Source organism: Podarcis pityusensis, assembly GCF_964106645.2.
Source record: "Podarcis pityusensis genome assembly, chromosome: 9".
Taxonomy (NCBI): domain Eukaryota; kingdom Metazoa; phylum Chordata; class Lepidosauria; order Squamata; family Lacertidae; genus Podarcis; species Podarcis pityusensis.
The window spans coordinates 3,622,277-3,644,404 of record NC_138034.1 but is presented as its reverse complement, the minus strand read 5'-3'; the positions used below and the strand labels follow the sequence as shown (position 1 = coordinate 3,644,404).

The 22,128-nt window shown below is 41.0% G+C and overlaps 1 long non-coding RNA gene across 1 annotated transcript in view; it reads right to left on the bottom strand.

Moving 5' to 3' along the window:
* Positions 1–3,175: 3,175 nt before the first annotated feature.
* LOC308485696 overlaps positions 3,176–22,128 on the bottom strand; it is a 29,091-nt gene continuing 10,138 nt past the window's right edge. Inside the window, exons 2-3 of the long non-coding RNA XR_013990683.1 lie at positions 3,823–3,923; positions 3,176–3,305 (exon numbers count right to left, since the gene is read on the bottom strand). This is a non-coding gene — a long non-coding RNA (uncharacterized lncRNA). The remainder of the gene's footprint in view (positions 3,306–3,822; positions 3,924–22,128) is intronic.

Genomic DNA, 22,128 nt, shown 5'->3' with positions numbered 1-22,128 from the left:
CTAATGGGGCCTCCTGCTGCTGCTGCGCTGCTGGAGCACAATTTCTGTTCTCTTCCTGAAACAAAGTTCTTAACCTGAAGCACTATTTCTGGGTTAGCGGAGTCTGTAACCTGAAGTGTATGTAACCTGAGGTACCACTGTAATTTAAATGCATATACAGTACGCCTCATGGTACATGGGGTGTTATGAGAGGGGTAGTACCTCTGGGTGGGGGGCACATTGCGCTCCTTCTGGGGTAGTTTGTCTACCTTTGGTCACTACCCTGGACTCCGCTCTCTTAGAAGCTGTCAGTATGCAACAGCGGCCACACTCTGGGAAACAGCTTTGATTGGCCAACTAAACCAGGTGAGGGTAGCCGATAGGTCTCAAACCCTCACTGAGTTAGGGGCTTCGCCTGCATATGAAGAGAGCAATAGTGGGTCCAACAGTCAAGAAGGCGGTTTCTGCACGTGCTGTAGAGGGAGATGTAATTTGGACATGTGTGTGCTGTAAGCTCCTTTCCATTCTACTCTGGATTGAGCAGTGATGAACCAAAAGAGATCCATTTCTGATCAGCCCAGACTCTGATGAGAGATCAGTGCCTGATCCAAAATGGATCTGGAAGGCAGATCCCATAAATCCAATATCCAACAACCAGTGCTTTTTTCTGGGGGTACTCAGGGTACACAGCACCGGCACCTTTTCTTTCCAAATGTTAAACATGTAGCACTTACTGCAACAACTTCATGGTGAGTAGTAGCACATTTTTTTCTTTTAAAAAACATGGAACAACACTATACTGTATTGCCCTTTGCCGCAGGCGGAAGAGAGTAGTGGAACAGTGACTTGTGAGGATGGACAAATGGACAAATGTGCTCCCCCCACATTTTGGACTTTGCAACGCTTGCGCATGTGCAGGGAAATTTGACGAAGTGTATCTACAAACACTGCATCAACCTCCTTTTCCTTCAAAACATTTCTGAAGAACCACCTATTCCCTTAAGCATTCCAGCTATGAAAACCAGAGCCCCTCTTTATATATTTGCTCTCCTTAGCACTGTGGCTGTGAAGAGGGAACTATTTTGAGCAAGGTATGCTAGGCTGGGTACATTTAACTGTGCAAAGTATGTGGCACAGTTGAAAAACATGCTGCCCATTTCCAATTACCTGCGCATTCCACAAAACCAAGAGTGTGTTTCCAATGTGCAGAGATGAAGGAACGTTAATTCAGTTTAAAAGACAGTCTTTATTAAATATAAAGAATGTAAAACTGCCACAAGCACCCCCTCCTGCTTTAACAGCAACAGTAAAATTGTTAAGGCTTAAAAGTATCTTCCTGACACAGTTACGTCTTACTTATTATCTTTTCCAGATACAATCTGTTCTGGAGCTATGTGGGCCTCGCAGTAAAATTGCTGGCAAATGTGCCTGTGTTGTAAACAAAAAGAGGGAGAAAGCGTTACAGACACTTTCCTTCAAATATTGTTGCACTGTCTTGCTGTGTATCTGCTGGGTTAATCTGCACTGTTTTAATAAAAGAATTCTATCCCATAGATTTTCCCAGATGTACAGAGGGGATTTTGAGATGCCTCTAGAGAAATCATACTAAAAACATAAAGATAGGCAAATGGGGAAAGTCAAACATTATTACTACTGAATCCAGAAAGTCTGACAGAAACTGAAGAACAATAAACCACTCAGTTCATAAAGAGCTAAAGGAGACAGAGCAGGAGCTGGAAGGAAAGAGGGGGACACGGAATATTTGGCAAGAAGATCCATTTGTCACCAGACAAGCTCTTTTTGGATAGGACTCCAGTCCTTGTTCTGGAAAATTATGGGAAGTCCACTGTATCCATGGGACAAAAGGTGAAACATCACCCAGAGGCTTTCCTTGTATTTTCATGTGTGTTGTGCGCATACAGGACTTCAATAATTTCCCTGCTCCCTCATTTTACCTCCCTCCTGCCACGCTTTGTTCAAATTTCTATGTGTCGCAAAGGAAGTGTTCTGTCTGGGAGAAATAGAATCACGCTGTTGTATAATTGATGGAGGTGTAGATTGCACACTGCACAAATAAAGACCAATAGCTTAATGCAATCCACAAGCAGTGAATATCTCATCTGTAATTTGTTATTCGTGCACAGGGTACATGAATCCCATGTGCAAGAGCACATATACTGTCAACCACTTAGAACTTGTTTCTTATGGGAAATAACTCGTGGTGATAATAATAAAATGTGTGGAAGCTGTTCCTAGCTATGTTTACACTTAAAACGGAGAGGGCACAAAAATGTTAATACAGGCAAGTCTCAATTTCCGCACTTTCAATGCACATGTGACCCTCTTTGGCACTGGAAGAGGGTGAAACAGGGGCGGAATGGAGCAGCCTTATGCACCCTCCACTGATGTGTGCAATGACCTGGAATTTAACCCTCACATAAATAGGGGGTTGCCTGTAGCCCAAAACTATTATGGGAGATGGCAGCTCTTTTTCTAAAAGCTTTTGAAGTCACAGAAGCCCTATGGGCAATATTTGGCAAGCCTGCTATGCCACAAAACAGCAGGGCTTGGTGGCTTTTGGGAGACCCTGAGCCAGGTTATCTTTAGGAGGGCACTGGGCAAGGCATCTTATTCTCCTGGCACAATTTCACATGCATTCCGTGTGAATAATGCTCCTTGCTTTCAAGAGTAGTGAAAGAAAAGTGCTGGGGAATTTCATGACCCAGGAGCCATGCGATTCAAATGGTCACTGCGGATACAAGGAATTCACAGGAGGGTGAGGAGGGGCCAGGAGACCCACCACTGATTTACCATGTAGTTGGCATAACCAGACCGTACATGCACAGGGCAGTCTGCATGCCTGTGCTCTGGGGTTCCTGCTTCTCATGACGATGTTAACAAGCCAGTGTGTGCAAACACTTTCTGTACATATATAGGGCCTGTTGCCACAGCCAACCGAACACATGTAGAGCAGAGCAGGGCCAGCTCTTGTAATCCTACTCCCCCCCCCCCCGAGTATGTACATTCATTGAACCCAGACAGAGTGCTGCTTGAGTCTCCTGGCTGTCCCTCCCCCTCAGCAAGAAGTAAAAACTGGGGGTAGGTAACTGGACCATTCATAAGGGTGATCAAAGGAAACATTTAAAAAGCAGGTTCTGGGGACTCATGAGAACATTAAAAGCCAACACACAGAAAATGGGTGAAATAATGTAAGCTTCATTTTCATTTGCTGGGCAGTATGGCACTCTGGAAAGTAGGATCAGCACAAGAGCATTACGTTCTTCTTTGTGTTTCCCATTCATTTTAAAGGAGTTCTCACAGGAGATCTTTCTGATACCCATAGAAAATAAACAGTTATTTTTCAAACAAGTCCATTTTCCCCCCTCCACATCTGATATCCCATCACACACACACACACACAGAGAGAGAGAGAGAGAGAGAGAGAGAGAGTTGCATTCAACGCTAGTCATACTGAGAACAGATCCATAGAAATTAATAGACAAGAATAGCTTGGGTCCATGCATTTCAGTGGGTCTACTCAGAGTAACTCATAGCTGGAGACAACTCCTACACTTCAAACATTCCTGCCCATGTAACTTATATTTCAGAGTAGTCACTATGGAGTTTTTGCAGTTTGAATTGTTGCAACAATTGTTCCTTTTACAAAAGGGTTCTGCTGAACGTTCACTGTTATTGTTGCTGAGTGTGCTTTACTGTGGTTTTATGACTGTTCCATCAAAAGGAAAGTTAATATGTCACAAAGGTTGCTATTTATTTTTTATTGCTTGTAGATATATTCTGTCATCCCTGTCGTGTTAGGACTAGGCAAACTGCCTAAAACACAACTTACCATTGTTATTAAGCTGCTAACTTCTGCGTTTTCTTTGGCATTCTGAAAACACAGCACATGGAGAAGCAGAACCAGATGGTAAGCAGAGTGCAACCTGCAAAACCATTTTGGGAAAGAGAGCGGCCATGAGATCATGCACCTCTGCAGAGAGCAGATGTTCCAGCAAGCCTGTGTGAGCTTTGGAGCTATCATGTCCATAAGGAATTTCCATATTAGTTAAAATGCTCTTGCAGAGGTCTCATTCATTTTAATGGGCTTTGTGCAGGAGAACTTCCAAGTGGATTGCATATTTGGAAAATTTAAGTTCCTAACAACTAACTAGTAATTAAAATAATAAAAGCAATCCATAGCAATAGCTTCACTTAAAATGTAGTTTCAGCATCTAGGATGACATCTTAATAATTATTTATAATGCTGGAATAGTGCAGAAATAGTCTGATATGGATGTACAGACATTTTTGTTTTATCATGCACTGATGAAGATGTTAATTATTATCAGCAGGCCTTTCCTATTTTATTGAGTTTGCCATTTGAAACATCAACACAATACAAGGTGGATTTTTTCTCTTGATACATACCGTATATACATTTCCGACATCTTTAATGGATCTTCAGAGCAATAGCAAATATATTTGTGTTAAGGTAATTGTTTGAGAACTCTCCTTTTTAAAATAATTTTTTATTGGGTTTTTGATAATTTTATACATATAAAACATAACCATTTCAAACATTAAAATACAAGGTTCTTTTGAACCTTTGGACCGCCCTCCTTCCCTCCATGGGTTCCATATTTAAGTTTGTATTTCCTGCATCTTTTATTTGCTGCATCTTTTACCATTATCCATCTATTATATAGCCGTAATTACCATAAATAATTCCACATTACAAGTGCCATCACATCCCTGCCAAAGATTTTAACTGTTTACAGTGGTCTTTTAAATAAATTACAAATTTACTCCAATCTTTAGAAAATACTTGATCTTCCTGGTTTCGGATCTTCTCCATCAGTTTCGCCATCTCTGCTCACTCCATCAGTTTCATCTGCCATTCTTCTTTTGTTGGTATTTCTCCTTCCTTCCATCTCTGGGCTAGCAGCATTCTTGCTGCCGTTGTTTGAGAACTCTCCTAACATATCACAATGCAGCCTTCCCCTCTGGGATTTTATCCTCCTCTCACAAATCCTATTCTCTCATGGCATAACCTGAGAGAGTGAATGTTTGTGTGGATAGGTAGTAGGATTATTGCAGGAGCTGCTATTTGCATGTTCTCTCTCTCTCTCTATACGCAATAGGCAAGGGGAGTGCTAACGTTTCTGTGTGAATGTATGTGTGGGAAAGAAGTCCAGAAGTTGATGTTCTCCCGAAGAAGCAGTAAGGAGGAGTCTGCTGGAAGGTGAAAGTGGAAACTTCTCAGAAGGAACTGCATGGCCAAGCTGGGTAATGTGCAGAAGGCTGAGTGCAAGGACTGGGAAGAGAGAAAGACTCTGTTTGTTTGAACGCTGAAGGAAGAAGCTGAAATATTCAAGTAAGAAAAAACTAAGCCCATGCTTGGATAAGCATGTGAATGTAAATACGTTGCATATATTCTTCTTTAACTATAAAAAAGCAAGTAAAAGCTTCTGAATATTTTAACAAGTGTTTGGACTTTGTTTTAATTTCAAGAGCCACTATTGCACTTGATTTGGCTTCCAATTTAGCTACTCTGCCAACACTCTTGAGGAGACTCAGATACATATCAAGCCCCCTTCTTTCAATAAAGAATGCAGGTCCTTGCTTGTCACAGTGACTGAAAGTATGCTATCTCACTCACCACACCAGCCGCCAGAGTCCTATGACTTTTGGGAATTTCTTCTGGGTTTTACAGGCTGCAGCTTCCTTTAACGTTTCCCACAGGAAACCTCTGAGTGCCGCAGTTCAGTACTAAGACTGCACACCCGAAGCCATTTGTAGCTCAAAAATGCAGGGTTTTTTTGCAACATGGCATCATTTGTGTTCTTCCTCATCACACTGCTTTCAGTCTTCAGATGGGTGGCTGTGGTTTATTGACATGTATTTGAAAACCCTCCGTTTGATTAGAGGACACATTTGTTAGACCTTCTCTTGGTTTTGATATTTGCCCACTCACAACATAATGGACATTGCTGGGAATGCCTACATCTGTTCTCTACAGGGTAATGCAGAAGCAAATTGCAATGTGACTTTATTTTTGGAACGAAACCAGTGTGTTAAGAAGCACTTTTCAGGGGCAAAAAATATGAGGTAGTTCTAGAATGTGTGTGAACCAGGTAGAAAGAATAATTCAGTCTCCCTTGATTCTAGAATAAACTGTCCTGTGTATGCAGGCTTAGTCTGATCCCCAAGACAACAACAGAATATTCTTCATCTTCAAAGGAAAGTGAAAAACTCCACCAATCTATGCAGAAACACTGGGGGGGGGGGGAGGCACCATGAAAGCTATAAAATGACTTGGAAGCTCACCATATAAACAATTGTAGCTAAGCAGCAATGCATGACATGACATTATCTGTATTTCCTGTACAGATGTTTAGACATACCTCAAAAAACAGTGTTAGTTGTATAGCAAATGCACACATATAAAGCCAGTCAAAAACATCAGTGTGTTGAAACCTAGAGAAGTCACTTAAAACAATGATGTAGCACCACCAAAAGCCTGTTAGCAGGAGTTTGGTTGAGACATATATTTTTTTGGCATGCCTCAGTATACACTTTAACTCCAGCAGTGTCCTTCCATTCAGTAGAATGTGGTCGGTAAGTGACTGATCTCATGAAGGTGGGGCAAAGCCTGCCCTCCGTGTCAGAGGCCACTTTCAGAACCCCAGGATGAAAACCCCAGGTGTCAACCCTAAATGCTTGCACATGAGAAGAAGTGCTGCATTGTAATAGAAAGTCTGCATTTTGCTCAGTATTTCAGCTGTAAACCAATTATGAATAAAAGCAAGAACGGGGGACTCAAGCTGATCTGGAGCAGCAGGAGTGCCAAGCTCAGGTCAGTGTATAGAGCACTTCAGCTCTGTGTTTAAAACAAGAAACAAGGACATGGGGAACGACTTCTCTTTGCCCATCAAAGCACTTCGCATATTCACACTGTGATTTACACAAATATTTGTTTAATGAAGTATTGCAGTAGCAGTTAATATTTGTTGCTCTCCAAGCGGGCGGAGGAAGCAAGGATGAAAACCAACACCTCAGACAACGCGAGCAAACCTTTTGCCTCTAACAACCTCCATTTTAAGGTTCCCCATTGACAAGGACAGAGACTGAAAACTCTGAAACCCATGGCAGTTTTCTTACATCTATGTAAAAAAAGGAGGAATCAGGAACAACAAAAGCCCACTTCTACAAAGACCCCCACACTGTATATTCAAAGAACATTTTAATGTAATATTCAATAATGGTAGCCAATAAAAAGTTAAAATAATATAAAGTCTAGGGTAGTAAATTCTTATTTTCACTGGGCTTTGAGTACTGGACAATTGAAGTGAGGAATTTGGCTTGGTGGTCATCCTATTTAGTTTTAAGTTTGTTTTCTTGCCGTGCAACACCTTAGTTGAAAACGAGGTATTGCAGTGAAATTTGGTACACAGAGCAGAGCACATTTGGATTTTGAAAGTGAGGGGATACGAATGTTGACACATTAGAATGAAAGCCAATTTGCATTTTCAATATTTCCAGTTTGAACACCAGCTTAGCCCCCTGGTATATATTTCAGTGTAGGGGAAGGAGTTGTGTAAAACGCACTGTATTGTAAAGATCTCCCCTGAAGTTCGAGATATCAAAAGTGGATGTTCATCATTCATTTAGGGCATCATTCTATGAATCCTGTTCGAACCCCCATTGCAATCTGTCTGTCCATTTTAAAAGGAGCTGGGGGAAATGTGAATAAAAATTCCCTGGGTGTACACCCTAATGAAAGGGCATTGCTACCAGGAGGAACATGAATATAGTCACTACCTGTCAAGTTTCTAATGCTATAGTTCGGAAATAAGCATCCAGCTTGCCTAGAATTGTGCCCAGAACAAGTAGCATGAAAAGTAGCTTTCGGCAACTGTGTCACATGCGGGGGGAACTTTTTCTAAACTGATGCTAGAGTAGGGTAACAGAGGGACACAGACTGTTCGGGTGCACCAGTGGAGTACCAGAGTGAATCCTATGGCGCACCTGGGCAGCCTTGACCGTCCTGCAACCCTGCACCCATCGTCTCCTGACTGGCTCCTGCTAACCAGTTATGGCCGCCTTCTCCTTCAAGCGCTCTGTTTAGTCAGGGCCAGCCCACCTGTGGGTGGGATGAGGCAGCCACCTTGGGCAGCAGAAGCCCAAGTGGGGGAGCCCCTTTGTGTGGCGCCTACCGCCGCCAGTGAGATCTTGCCAAATTCGTACAAGATCTTGCAGAGTACACAAGATCTCACCAGAAACCACTGCTGCCTCTTTGCAAGTACCGCTGCACGACCCAGGTGAGGGACAATTCAATGGTAGTGGGATGGCATATTACCATTTTGCCTCAGGCGGTGAAATTGGATACTCCGCCCCGTATTTCGTTTGATTCCTGCTGCTTGATTCTGTAAATTAGACTGTAAGCCCATTGGGCAGGGCCTCTCTCTCTCATATCCTTTGACTGTGCATTGTATTTTCAGGCTCTTCAATAATAAAAAATATAAATATATTATATGTCTTACCTTATGCTGCAGGTAAAGGGAAGGGATGAGGGGGATTTCACTTGATCCTCATTTTTAAATGAACTCACCTAATCTGCATCTCCTGGATTGGAACATACTATAATTATCCTTCAGATTTTGCATTTCTCAGCAGTAATGCTATAAAGGTGTATGTAAAAAAGGATTGATAACAGATGAAAAATTAAAGTTATAGTATATTAAGTTAAAGGATCATGAGAAAACAAAGAGGGAAAGAAATTGCTGACTTAACTAATTGAACTGGAATACAAAAAAGGGAGGTATGAGGAGGTAAGTTAAACAAGGATATGAATGTAAGCTATGGAAAGATTGATCCATTATTCTTTTTTTTAAGTGTTTTTTATTCTTTTATTCTGTAGTTTGTATTTTGTATTTTTCTTGTATTTTTACTTTTTGTTTTTGTGTAATTCTTTTTTTTCTCTGAAATTTTAATAAATATCTTTTTTTAAAAAACAGATTTTGCATTTCTCTAAATTATGGAATAAAGATCTTCAATTTTTTTAAAAGTGTAAAAAAGTGCATACTTTAGGATAAAATATTTTAGAAATGTATACATTGAGATAAATTACACAAAAATGCATTAGGTAAGTATTAGGTATGTGTATAAATGCAATATTTGTGGGTCTCTCTCTCTCTTTTTAAATGGATTTATGAATACACATGCAAAATTGACACAGACCAGAAGCAGCATGATATGCCCTTCCGTATAGGCCTGAATTACAGTAAAAGTCTGCTTGAATGCTGATTATATCTGAAACTGAGGGTCTGCAAACTTCATCGCTGGGCATTGATGTAAGACTGGTTTAATGCCCACCCAAGTGATAACTTGGGTATCTAAAGCTAGTGCAAGCTTTTGGGAACTACTAAGATTTGACTGCAGGCTGACGAACAAGCTGATGCTTGAGCAAATTGGAAAATTAGAGACAGCTGCTTAAAATATTCTCTGGTGTTTGGCACGATATAGACTAGTCACCATAAAACCCTTAATACCTGCTTTAACAAATGTCCCACATCTTTTGCATTGTTTCAATGCCAGCTTCAAATTAACAAACCATGTTCTTTGTGTGCTCTTGGAAGTCGTCAGCATGCCATTATATTCTGCATCGCAAAACCTAACTGCCTAAACAATATCCATTTTTGCTCCAGAATTCATTGTGCAATTCTGTGCATGCATTTTTCCTTATTTGCCTAGTTCTTGTTGATGGACCAGAGGACTGCCGTGTTGATAGAAGAGTTTCTCTCCAACACAAACAGCAGCTTTGGAATTATGTTTTGTATCAGGAAAGAAAACTTTCCCTGACTGCCTGTGATCCCAATAAAGATATGAATGAATAAATAAATAATTTTCACCATAACCCCACAATTTGTCAAAATGAGTCCTGCCAATTTCAGTTTCTGCTGCTGCTGTTTATATGTGTGCGTGTGTGTGCATGGTGCGCCTGCCTTGCAATAGTTTTTTTAAATCTCCCTATGTGAGACTATAGAACTTGCTTAATATTGTACATGGTGCAGAAATTTAGGAAGACACCTTAATCTACAATGTCCACACCTAGATCCCATGGGAGAATTTGTAAGTGCTTTAACTCTTCTGTAAACCAAAGGGTTGTAAAAATATTATTTATTTAGCATATTTCCCGACCATTTTTCATTAAAAAAGAAAATCTCAGGGGTTTTTAAGTGAAGCAAAACAGTACAACAACACCCAGATTGCAGCATAAAAGTCAGGTAATTTGGGAATGTCCAGGCAAAAAGATTAGTTCTTAGTTAGAATATAATAGGGTTGCCATATTTTGAAAAGCAAAAAAAGAGGACACATTTGCCTAGAGAGGCGCGAGGAACTTAAACAACAACAGCCAAGCTGCATTTTAAATTCTCTCCCACCACTTTGGAAGGTATTGCTTTGAAAGTCAGACACCCCCCCCCCAAATATGCCAGGCTTGCCTGGTTACGTCTAAGCCTTCCCACCTCAGCTTTTCAGAAAACCACCACTCCCTTTAAAAAGCGATGCTATTTGGGGAGAGGAAGCGGCGTGGGGAAATTGCTGATTAAGCATTCACGATCTGATCAATGCTGCAATGGGAGGGGTGCATTTAGTGCATTTAGTGCCTGTGCATATTTGGGGGTGGCAGGGTTAGTATTTTATTGATTGATTGATTGATTGATTGAATTTATGTACTGCCCTATACCCGGAGGTCTTGGGATGGTTCACAGAACAAAATCAAAATATAAAACCACAAAATATATAATCTAAATTAAAACAACAACCCAATAACACCCCCCCCGCAACAAAACACATTTTAAAAGCGCTTAGGATGTCAATCAAATCAACCAAAGGCATGAATAAAAACATTTTTGCCTGGTGCCTAAAGGTGTATAATGAAGGTGCCTGGTAAGTCTCCCTGCTGAGTCTCCACAGATGGGGAGCCACTGCAGAGAAGGCCCTGTTCTCGTGTTGCAACCTCCAGACCTCTTGAGGAGGTAGCACACGAAGAAGGGCCTCAGAAGATGATCTCAGGGTCCGGGTAGGTTCATATGGAAAGAGGCGGTCCTTGACGTATTGCGGTCCTGAGACGTTTAAGGCTTTAAGGGCAAAACCAGCACTTTGAACTGGGCCTAGAAACTAATCGGTAGCCAGTGCAGTTGGACCAGGATCAGTGTAATATGCTCAGACCGTCTTGCTCCGGTGAGCAACCTAGCCTAATATAAGATTTATTCACTTCAGCTTTGCAGATAAAGCCCGATTCCCTGAGCATGCACATGAAAAAGAGGGAAGCATGCAGGAGAGACATGCTCCGCCCTTTCTTTTCTTTTCCTTCAATAAAGGTACCAGTAGTTTCCCAGCAATCAAGGCCTTGGATGTCTCACGCTCGATCTCAAAAGCACCATCCCACCATGGTTGCTCACTTGCTCGTGGAGACTGTGGACCAGACGTATTTGGACAGCAACAACAACAACAGCAACAAACCTGTACATTTTTGCATTTAAAAAATCCACCCAGACAAAACTTTAAACCTTAAAAAGAGGACGTATCTGGGGAAATACAGACATATGGCAACCCTAGAATATAAGCCTCAATTCAGGTGCACCAAACTATCTAAAATGAACAGCTCTGAGTCTTACTCTTGTGATCTAATATCATTTATATTTAAAGCACGTTTGCGATGTTGCTTCCTGCTATCCTTACACTGCCATATACTCCAGTTTTGTTTTATAGAAAGATTTTAAACTGATAAAGAAATAATGGTTATCTAATGGGAAGATTCCTAAACCTGAATGGCAAAACATTTGGCAGATTCTTTTTAGCCTGAACTGAAGACAGCACAAATGAAAAATTGACATGAGGAAAAACACAGGGATATTTATTCTCTTTTCTGAAATCCCTTTGATATTTGTGGTTTTAAAAGCTTAACTCTTTCTCTCTTGTTTCCCTGAGATATTGTATAACTCAATGCATCTATTCTCCCAGATCTCAAGGGCCTGGATTTACCCTAATCCTTAATAGAAAACGAAGTTGTTTTCATAAACCAAGGTGCACACTGACTCTTTCATGCTATACATCTTTCTACTCCTGTGGTCAACTACCTTGCAGTTATTATCGCTTATTTGTTCAAGTGGTGAGGAAATATTAAATATCACAAGTTCTCAGCAGAGACTGGACAGTAATTATCAACAGATGGCTAGCAGCAACAGAGCAAGGGAGATGGAGGGTGGAGGAGAGAGGCCTTCTCCCTCACGGACGCACTGGCTACTCATCTGGAGTCAAGTTAATGCTCCACTATGTCTTTGAATTTACAAGTCTTTATTTTGAGATTAAGTAAAAAAAAATAAAAATGTAGTGCTGTATTACTGGAGAAACCCAAAACCTAACTTATAGAACAATACAATTCCATTGTTATTGTTATTATTATTATTAATAATGGATAGAAGTTACAAGACAAGCCCTAGACAGTGGGATAAATATAAATATATAAATATAAATATACACACTGTATGTGTATCCCATATGCATGCTGTATCAATATAGTGCCTTCTGAGCAGTGCAAGTCCTTAAGCTGCATGCAGTACAGTGCTACCTTGGGTTACATACGCTTCAGGTTACAGACTCCGCTAACCCAGAAATAGTACCTCGGGTTAAGAACTTTGCTTCAGGATGAGAACAGAAATCGGGCTCCGGCGGCGCAGCGGCAGCAGGAGGCCCCATTAGCTAAAGTGGTGCTTCAGGTTAAGAATGAAGGACCACACATATCTGCTATTTGGGTCCCTGAAGCACAGATTCACACAAAGCGGCAAAACGCTCTTGCAGGTTATTAACAGGATTTTTTATTTGAAGTGCATATGCAGAACAAAAACACAGGGCAATCAGTACGCAACCTGTACACAGTAGTCAGGGTGCGCCCCTTTATATAGATTTGCAAAATAGAATACTACCTGATCTCTTGCAAGTCACCTGATTTCTTGTAAGTCACCTGATTTCTGGGAAATTGAAACTTATAATAAGTTCCTATATTACCATATAAGGTCTTGGTCTTCTCTCCCTCCTTCCTGCAACCTCCCTCATCCTGGTGTGACAATAAATCCTTGTTCTTTATCTCTATCTGCCCAGGCTAGACATTCTGAGGGGCCCATTTGCAATGTGACATTTAAGCATGTCCTTCAATAATAGAACAATTATATTGTAATATGCGCCTTCAAGAATAGTTTCAGGTTAAGAACGGACCTCCGGAACGAATTAAGTACTTAACCCAAGGTACCACTGTATTTCAGTAATCTGCACAACAGTCCTGCAAAGTAAGTCAGTTTTAATATCTCCATAATGCAGAGGGGAAAGGAAACAGCCTCAGGGTAATGGCTGAGATGAAATTTGAAGCACTCTGTGGTCATTTCAGTGCTTTCCATTTTGCGTGGCTTTTAAAATCTTTTAGAATTTGCTCAGCTTCGGGTTCTGCTTCAGAGTTTTGTTTTATTGATTTTCATTCTCTGCTGCTTGAGTTTTAGGCGGCATTACATTTCTTGTTTCTGCCTTGTCAGTTACATTTCAGAACTTTTACCTTTACTGTAAACCACTCAGACAGGTGGCATATAAATGCTGTAATAAATAAAAACAAACAAGCAAGCAAACTGCATATTTCATAGCTCATATGACTCTGAACTAAAGCATCCAAGACAGATGGCCATCCAACTTCTGCTGGTTCTTTCTGCCTATGTGTAGTCCCTACTGAAATTCATTTTGTTAGTTTGGGCCCAGTTGCCCAACCTGTTACTCGGACCCCGAGATCATCTTCTGAGGCCCTTCTTTGTGTGCTGCCTCCTCAAGAGGTCTGGAGGGTGGCAACATTAGGACTGGCCTTTTCTGCAGTGGCTTCCCATCTGTGGAATGCTCTCTCCGGGGAAGTTTGCCTGGCGCCTTCATTATATACCTTTAGGTGCCAGGAAAAAATGCTCCTTTTTAATCAGGACTTTGTTTGATTTGATTGACATCCTGCCCTATGTCCTTTTAAAATGTGGTTGGGCAGGGGAAGGGGAGGCGTTATTGGGTTGTTGTTTTTATTTTGATTATGTATTTTGTGGTTTTATATTCAGTAAACAACAATGGTTTTTCCAAGTCATCTTTCAATGGGTTATTATTTCAAGCTTGGATGGAATTCCTCTAAAGATCAGTCATGTAAGACCAGCTTCCCTGACATGATTACTTTCACCACAACCGATCTCCTGGGACATGCAGTCATAGCAGTGTTAGGTGAAGTTGTGGAATAACCAGTCTCATATAACCAACATGCTTAAATCTAATACATGAAAGGGTTAATGCCATAGAGTAAGCTGTCCTGCCAGGCTTAGTTCACCTTAGGAAGGACAATCCTTCGATTCTCTCCAGTCTGAGACTACATGGCCCTTCAAGTCTTTCTTGTGATCCTATACCAATAATTTGGGAACTTTCTTTTCTTTTTTCTTTTTTTTATATAAATTTTTATTGGTTTTACAAAATTTTTAAAACAATACAAACATATAAAAAGACATACAAACACGTATAGTTTCATGACCTTTTTTTCCCATAAACCTTCTTTCTCGGACTCCCCCATACCTCCCCTTTCTGCATCCCAATGTCCAAAATTTTCCAGCAACTTCTAAATAGTTCTGTCAAACATATGTCTTCTTAATCTTTCCTTCAGTCTAATCTTGTATCGCTGTAACCCTTTCTTTCTCAAAACCTCGACATTCTAACATTCATCAAGTTTATAATAGTCCTTAATAATTTGGGAACTTTCATCACTGTGAAGAAGCCATATTTTACTGCCTGTGTCTTCTGGCTGCTGTATGGGAAAGCACATGAATCTGACTTTTGGAGAGTTTGTAAGTAAACCATTCTAAACTTCCCAAATGTGTGGTCTCTTTCTATGTTAGGGGAAGAGGGGAACTTTGGAAGGAGATTAGAAGGGCATATATTAAAGGTCTAACAGCCTATGCTTCCACACTTCACTTTGCTGCATGTTTTGTGATTTTAAATCTGTTTGTTGCATGCTGTACACAGAATACTGAGCTGCCCTTAATCCTGACATTAAGTTTCACAAAGCGTGTTCTCCTTCATGGAGAGCACGTGTTGCGGTGGGGGCCGCCAGGACACTCCAAAGTTGGGGGCGGGCTAATTGTTCATTGGCCACTGATGCGACTGGGGCTTCCCTTGTTGTTGGGAAGAAGTTAATGTTGCCATTTGTTGATTGACAGCCAGAAATGCTAAAACTCCTTGCACGAGGCTAGGGCTTCCTCTTTTCGACCGTGCATCGGATTGCCCGTCCCCCCCTCCCTAGAATTAGGGTTGTTCGCTTTGACCTTGCTATGCCTGTCATGGGGTCGTCTGCTCTTGGGGCAGGGGCCTGGTAGCAATTTTGTCCATCTGACTGATTGGCTGGGGCCATTTGGTTTTTGCCTACTGCGTAGCAAATCGTCACAACTTGTAAGGTTGCGGTTAGGCATTGGTTTATGGTTTGGTTGGTTGAGGGGAAGTGGTTGAGTGCCTGCCCTTGGTAGGTTGAGTGCCTGCCCCTCTAATGCTGCTGCTGCAAGGGATTCCGTTAAAGGAATTGGGGGCTAACTATTGCTTGTCCACTCTGTCAAGGGGGCTCGGGCCATAGCAATGAGCTCCTGGTTGCATTTGGGGTGAGGGCAGGTTCCCTGCTCCGCGTAACCCCCAAGTGTATTCCCCTATTCTGACTTTCGCATCGTGCGGAATGTCAGTCTGTCCCCCGTGGTGGGGGCAGATAGTTGCAACCAATGCCTAAGCAACCACTCACAAATTTGTATTTCAATAAAGTTGTGGCCAAAATTATGCCAAAAATCTTAAACAAAAATTCTGTGTGATGTGTGAGTTATTGGGGTGGCCCTGGGGACCTCGACACGCAACTATATAAAATTGTATTAGAAATGGACATAGACACAACAAATGTAGTGTACCTGTGTGCAGTGGAAGAAGTGCAATAATTATGATATTATTATTATGGCTCTACACAGCCGCCACCCCCAGTTCAACCCGTGTGGGAAAAGGGCTTTGAAGCTGAAATAGAGGAAACAAGAAGGAAACTCTGTTGCTTCGTTCCTTTTGCTAGTCAACCAGCACCACTGGCTTCACCTCTAACTTACTTTCTTTCCACTCTTCCCTTCCAACCTCAGTGAAAGGAGCTAGCTCTCACACTTTGAAGCCATTGTACAGAGTGGTCTGTGATGATAGAATGGCAATAAATAAATCCGTAACCTAATAATTCCCATTTATTTCAATAGAAGAAAGGATTGAGGCATTTGGTGGCTCTGCTTAAGACAACTGGCTTTAAACCTGCTTGTGGTAAAGCCAAGTTTGTGGTAACTCTCAGCATTTTACCACAAGCAGAAGCTGCCATTTTGCTTGTCACCATCCACTCATCTTCTGGCATGTTTGTGATGCAAAAAAGAATCCAGTTTTGCTCACATTGAATGATTTAGACAGTGGCTTTTCAATGAGCATGGAGCTGAAAATATCCACCAAAAGTAAAGCAGCTTCATTATAATATTTCTGTTATAATTCAACTTCCACCCAAGTACAAGAATGCAATTATGTTCCGGATGTAGCTGCAAAGACTTTTGGAAGAGTCAAATACTCAGACTATGATATTGGTAGCAAGTATATGGGACACAGCAGGTGATAGGCAGAACTGAATGCTTTCAAAATCAAGTAACCTAGACTGAGGGAGTGCAGTAAACCTTAGAGTTTTGCAGATGGAGTTACCAGATTCACAGACCAGAAGAATTCTGGTCCAGAACTTGAACATTTGTCATGCTAAAGTGGGGAATACAGAACTGGTTCAATCCTTGCTGGGCCTTGCAGGAAGCTGCAAGTAGGTTTGTTTCACTCACTTGTTTCATAGAATTATAGAATCATAGAATTGTAGAGTTGGAAGGGACCTCGAGGGTCATCTAGTCCAACCCCCTGTTAAGCAGGAATCTCAGCTCAAGCATCCATGACAGATGGCCATCCAACCTCCAGTTCCAAACTCCAAGGAAGGAGAGTCTACAACCTCCTGAGGGAGTCTGTTCCACTGTCAAACAGCTCATGCCGTCATCAAGTTCTTCTTGATGCTTAGTAGGAATCTCCTTTCTTCTTACCTCCCTTGATTTGAACACTAGACTTCTGTTGATGCAGCCTAGAATAGCATTCACTTTTTTTGCTGCTGTATCACACTGTTGACTCACGTGAAGCTTGTGGTCTACTAAGACCCCTAGATCCTTTTCAAGCTGGGTGTCCCCCATCTTATATTTGTGCAGCTGCTTCTTCCTGCCAAAGTGAAGAACCTTACAGTTGTCCCTATTGAAATTCATTTTGTTAGTTTTAGCCCAGTTCTCCTATACGTTAAGGTCATTTTGAATCCCAATTTTGTCTTCTGTTAGCTACCCCTCCCAGTTTGGTATCGTTTGCAAATCTTATTATTTGGAGAAGAGAAGATAGAGCTAAATGATTTGGCTGCCAGAGAGGCAAGACAATTATGGTTGTCAGAACTGTATTCCTCCTGAAACTCTGAAAAGTCAATTGTCTAACCAAAGGAAATCCATTGCCTCTCTTGTGAAAACTTAGCCTTGTGCTGGTTTTCTCTCCCCCTTCTATTCCCCCAGGCGTGGTTTAATGACTGTTGTTCGTCATAAGGAGAGAAAACCTATCTTGGGAATTTTCCAGTTTAACAAAAGCAATGCCACTTTCTAGGGACTTAGACTGCAGTATTTGATAATGGCAGATAAACTAACTGTACCCGGTCCTTTGAGGAACAAATGTATTCCGAGCTGTTCAAGAGAAACAGAGAAAAAGAGGGAGGGAGGTCTTTAAATCTGTGGCACTTTGGGAAGAAAAGATTTTTTGTTTCAGGCATAAGCATCTAAATTTAATTTTCAGTGCACATGCAACAGGTCTAACACGATTCCTCATTAGCGCTACACAAAAAGGAATACAATTCCTAAGCATTTCATGCCCCAAAGAAATAGCAGGCTGTCACAATTTGTTATTATCATAACCAAAAAACATTAATCATTCTAATGGCTAATCGGCTGGAAGAAAAAGAAATACTAACTGATTACTGGTGTAAAGGAAAATAAATACCACACATACAAGGTCTGATTCCCCCCACAAAAAACTGAATCGCTTTTGTCAGGTATTTAACTTAAACCAGCAAAACAGACCGTCAAGATGGAGCATTTAAATGGATGCCTGCAGCAATGGGCCATCAAAGACCTCTTTATTTGTTAAATATGGATTATTTAAAATAAATTACAGGGCACTTTCACTGAATAAACAGAGCCTCAGTGGCTGTGGCGTGCTGTACATGCTTAATTGAGCCACAGAAATTCAAAATGTCTGTGAGGCTATGTAATCGCCTTTGACTCTGCTGATAGGGCCTGATTCTCTTCAGCAAAAGCCAAGCCATTGAGAGCTGTGAGGCAGGATCGTCTGGAGGAATGCAGGCAGTTTTAATGTGGAATATAGATTTATAATCTCTCAGAAATTACAGGGACGGAGTGTTCCAGGATGAGAATACAAAGCACATTCAGAAGAGAAGGGGCCAGTGGCATATTGCACTTACTTCAGCTCAGTAATTTTAATGTGGAAGGTTTTCAAGCAAGATACGTTGTAGCCTTTAAAAAATTAAAAGTGTATGGATGGGGGAGGTGTTGATGATGGGGGTGGGGGAATTAAAGAGCTTTCCCACTGCTTCATTGCAAAAGGAAGTCTGGATGAGCCCTCAAAGGGGGCAGGAGACTTTAACAACTTTTGAACCACTGACCAGAACTTCACCAAAGCAACAAGCCTGAATAAATTATGCCAGTGGTTTTTACCAAGACTGGAAAGAGATATATGATATGCTTTCATAAAAACTGGAAAAAGGGGACCAAAGTGACAATTTTCAGAACTTTTAACTTGTGGTATCTATGACCTTTTCTTATCTGTGGCAGCTTGAAATTTGGCACTTTTGTAGGTATATTATGTATGCTAAAGGTCAAGTTATTAGCCCAACGGATGCTATTTTTAAAAGCTAAAGAAGTTTGAGGCATATATTGATGGAAGCATATTTTTGCTACTCACCTTAACTACAGGAGCAATCATGTACTCCTATAACAAAGGCGCATGTGCGTGTGTGGGGGGCTTTTGCCAAAGTTTCTCTGAATATATACACTGGGAAGATTTCCCTTTTTCTCTTCCATAGGCTATATGGGAGTCAGAGGACTTCCGGGGTGGCGCCATCGGTAATGGCGGATTCCCTCTGATCTGGAGGGACTGGCTCCACGGGAAACGGGTCTGTTCTGCTACGGCGAAGCGGGGACCCTTTAAAAAATCACAGGCGGATGAAGCCTGTGACCATGGGACTCAGCGGGCACCTTTTGCGTCCCCCCCAATTCGTAAAGGAACCCAATTACGGGCTCCGGAGCGAAGAGGGGTTAGTGGCGTGGTGCTGAGAGTCAACTGCTTCTTCCATGGAGCGAAGCCGCACAGCCGTTGCCGGAGAGCGCTACCTTTTTCCTGGGACAACTTGGCTACAAAACAACTACCCGTGAGCAGATCAAATTTGGACAATTGGACTTTAAACAACGATCTGTGAGTAGAACGGAAAATTGGATTAAGAAATTCCTCTTAATTTGGCACTGAAGCGGGAAGGTCTAAACAGGAAGTCAGCCTTCCGTTTCTTGTAGATAGATTAAAGCAAAGACATGGCAAACTAGAGTGTAGAAAATCGTTTGTAAAGGATCAACTTTCATCATCTAAAATTACTGAACCCCCTTCGGAAGCAGGAGAAGAGGGGGGATTTTTTCCGGATTGCTTAAACCTGCAGAAGAGAGTGTAAGAAAAGTAATTTTCCACCGTCTTGAACCTGGGAGCGGGGTGTCAGGACAGACGTTTTTGGGAAAGTTCATTGACTATAGACTAAGGTTTTTGACAGACAGTTAAAAGAAGAGAAACATAGTGATTCCATTGTGCTCTTTCGCAATTTAAAGGAACAAATATTGACAAAATATCTGAAAAAGGAAACTTTGTTGTTAGATCTGCTGTTAAAAAAAGAAAGAAAAGAGTTGGATACAAAGAGAAGTTCTTTCCCTAGAGGGAGCTTGTGAAACTGTTACTAAACTTGAACTGGGGAGCAGCTGCAACAGATTAAGATCGTGGGAATAGACTTCTGACCTTGTATAACAATGTGCTCAGAGGCTCTGGTACGTGCTTTCTGCAAAACAAATGCTCTATTGGAACAGTTACATGAGAAGACGGACTTGATGACTGTTGTGATCAGAAATTTTGGACAGGTAGTGGGTACCTATATAGAACCCACTCAGGAATCAAATCAGGAATGTGCTCTGACAGATCAGATAAAGGAGGAGATCGTTGTTAGACCTCGGGTGGCAGAGATGGAGGGAGCTGTGGCCCAGCAGGAACATGAGTTGTTGGATTTGACAAATGAACTTGGAAAAAGCCAGACTTGGAGAGATAGAGTCTTGTTTGGTTTGGAGATGGGGGGCTGGATAGACCCCCCTATGCAGGGATGTTTTGACTTTTCAAGGCTGGCGTTGGGTCGGGAGGAGTTTGGAGTTGTGGGGGTCCTCAATTTTGGAGGGATTTTGAAAAATGTTTTTAAATACCACATGGAGTTTAGTGTGGACTATGGAAAAGGGGCTGATCTGTCGAGAAGGGATAAAAATACTGTCAAGTTGGAGTCTCCACGTGTGAAAGGTGCAGAAGACAAAGTAAAGTACGGGTATAAATATGAAGAAGATCTGCGGAAGGGACATGGAAGAGACTTAAGGGCCTCGGACATAAGGTTACCAGGTTAATGAACTAGATGGATGGGATAGAAAGGACTGACAAAACCCGTGACCAGGAGGAAGAGACGTTGGATGAAGATTGGAGAAAGTTTCAAAAATTCTATTTAGGAATGTTTTCTAAAATTAATGAGTATTAAAAAAGATGTTGGAACGAATTTATTTGGCTTTAGCAGAAATGTTAAAAAGAACTATGCAAGAATATGTCATGGTTATGAGAAATTGGTATAGATAAGACACAAGCTTTAAGTTTTAGGGTTTTTATAGTAAGATAAGGTTAAAATAGATTAAGGTAATTTAATGACAGAATATTATGAAAAATGGGAAGGATTTGCTGTGATAATCAATAACTAGAATACAAAAAAGGGAGGTGTGAGGAGGTCCATGAAACAAGTTAATGAAAGATAAAGATTTGGGAATATTGGATCTGTTTTTAAATTTTTTGTTTATTTTTGCTTTTTGATTTTGATGTATTTGTGTGATTTGTTTTTCTCTTTGATTTCTGTTTTTATTGACTTGTATTGTTTAATTTCTCTTTTTGTCTACTTTTTTCTTTGTTTCTTTGTAATTTTAAAATCCTCAATAAATATTATTTTTTTTTTTAAAAAAAAGATATATGGGAGTCAGTTGACTCTTCAGTGCTGCTGCTTCGTTGTTAATTTCTCCCTCAGTTGAAAATATAGTTAGAAAATAGTTGCCAACCTGAGGGTCAGATGTCAAGACTAGTCAACAGAAAATGGCTGAGTACTTGTACACAAAATGCATAAGAAAGAGATAGTACACAAGAAAGAATATCAGCTCCTGAGGGAAGAGTTTTGCCCCCTGAGGCAATGGTTTGTAAATAAGATGTGGTTCTCTTTACTGATACTATTTCAAATCTGGCTTATAATGGGTAGACTGGGAGCACATATTTCTTTGAAGTAGATTTACGCACTTGGCTAATTATAATTGCAGGATTAGTCTCTGGTTTACCCTGGCATTAAAATATGACAAGTAAAATGGGTGCATGCAGAACAAATTCTGAATTACTATTTTAACCTTGGACATGTGGTACTCATTTTGACAGGAGCTATGACCTCAAATAATATTACTCCCATTTGTCAATATCTTGGAAAAATGGTTTGACATTGAGAGGCAGCTCCAAGGCTCTTTTAAATAACAGCAATTACTAGAAAGAATGATGTAGTCAACCACTTTAATAATGGCTGGGTACCTGGGTTTTCTCTTTGGAATTTCAACACTTAACAACTTTCTCTTTAAGTGAGCTAGAAAT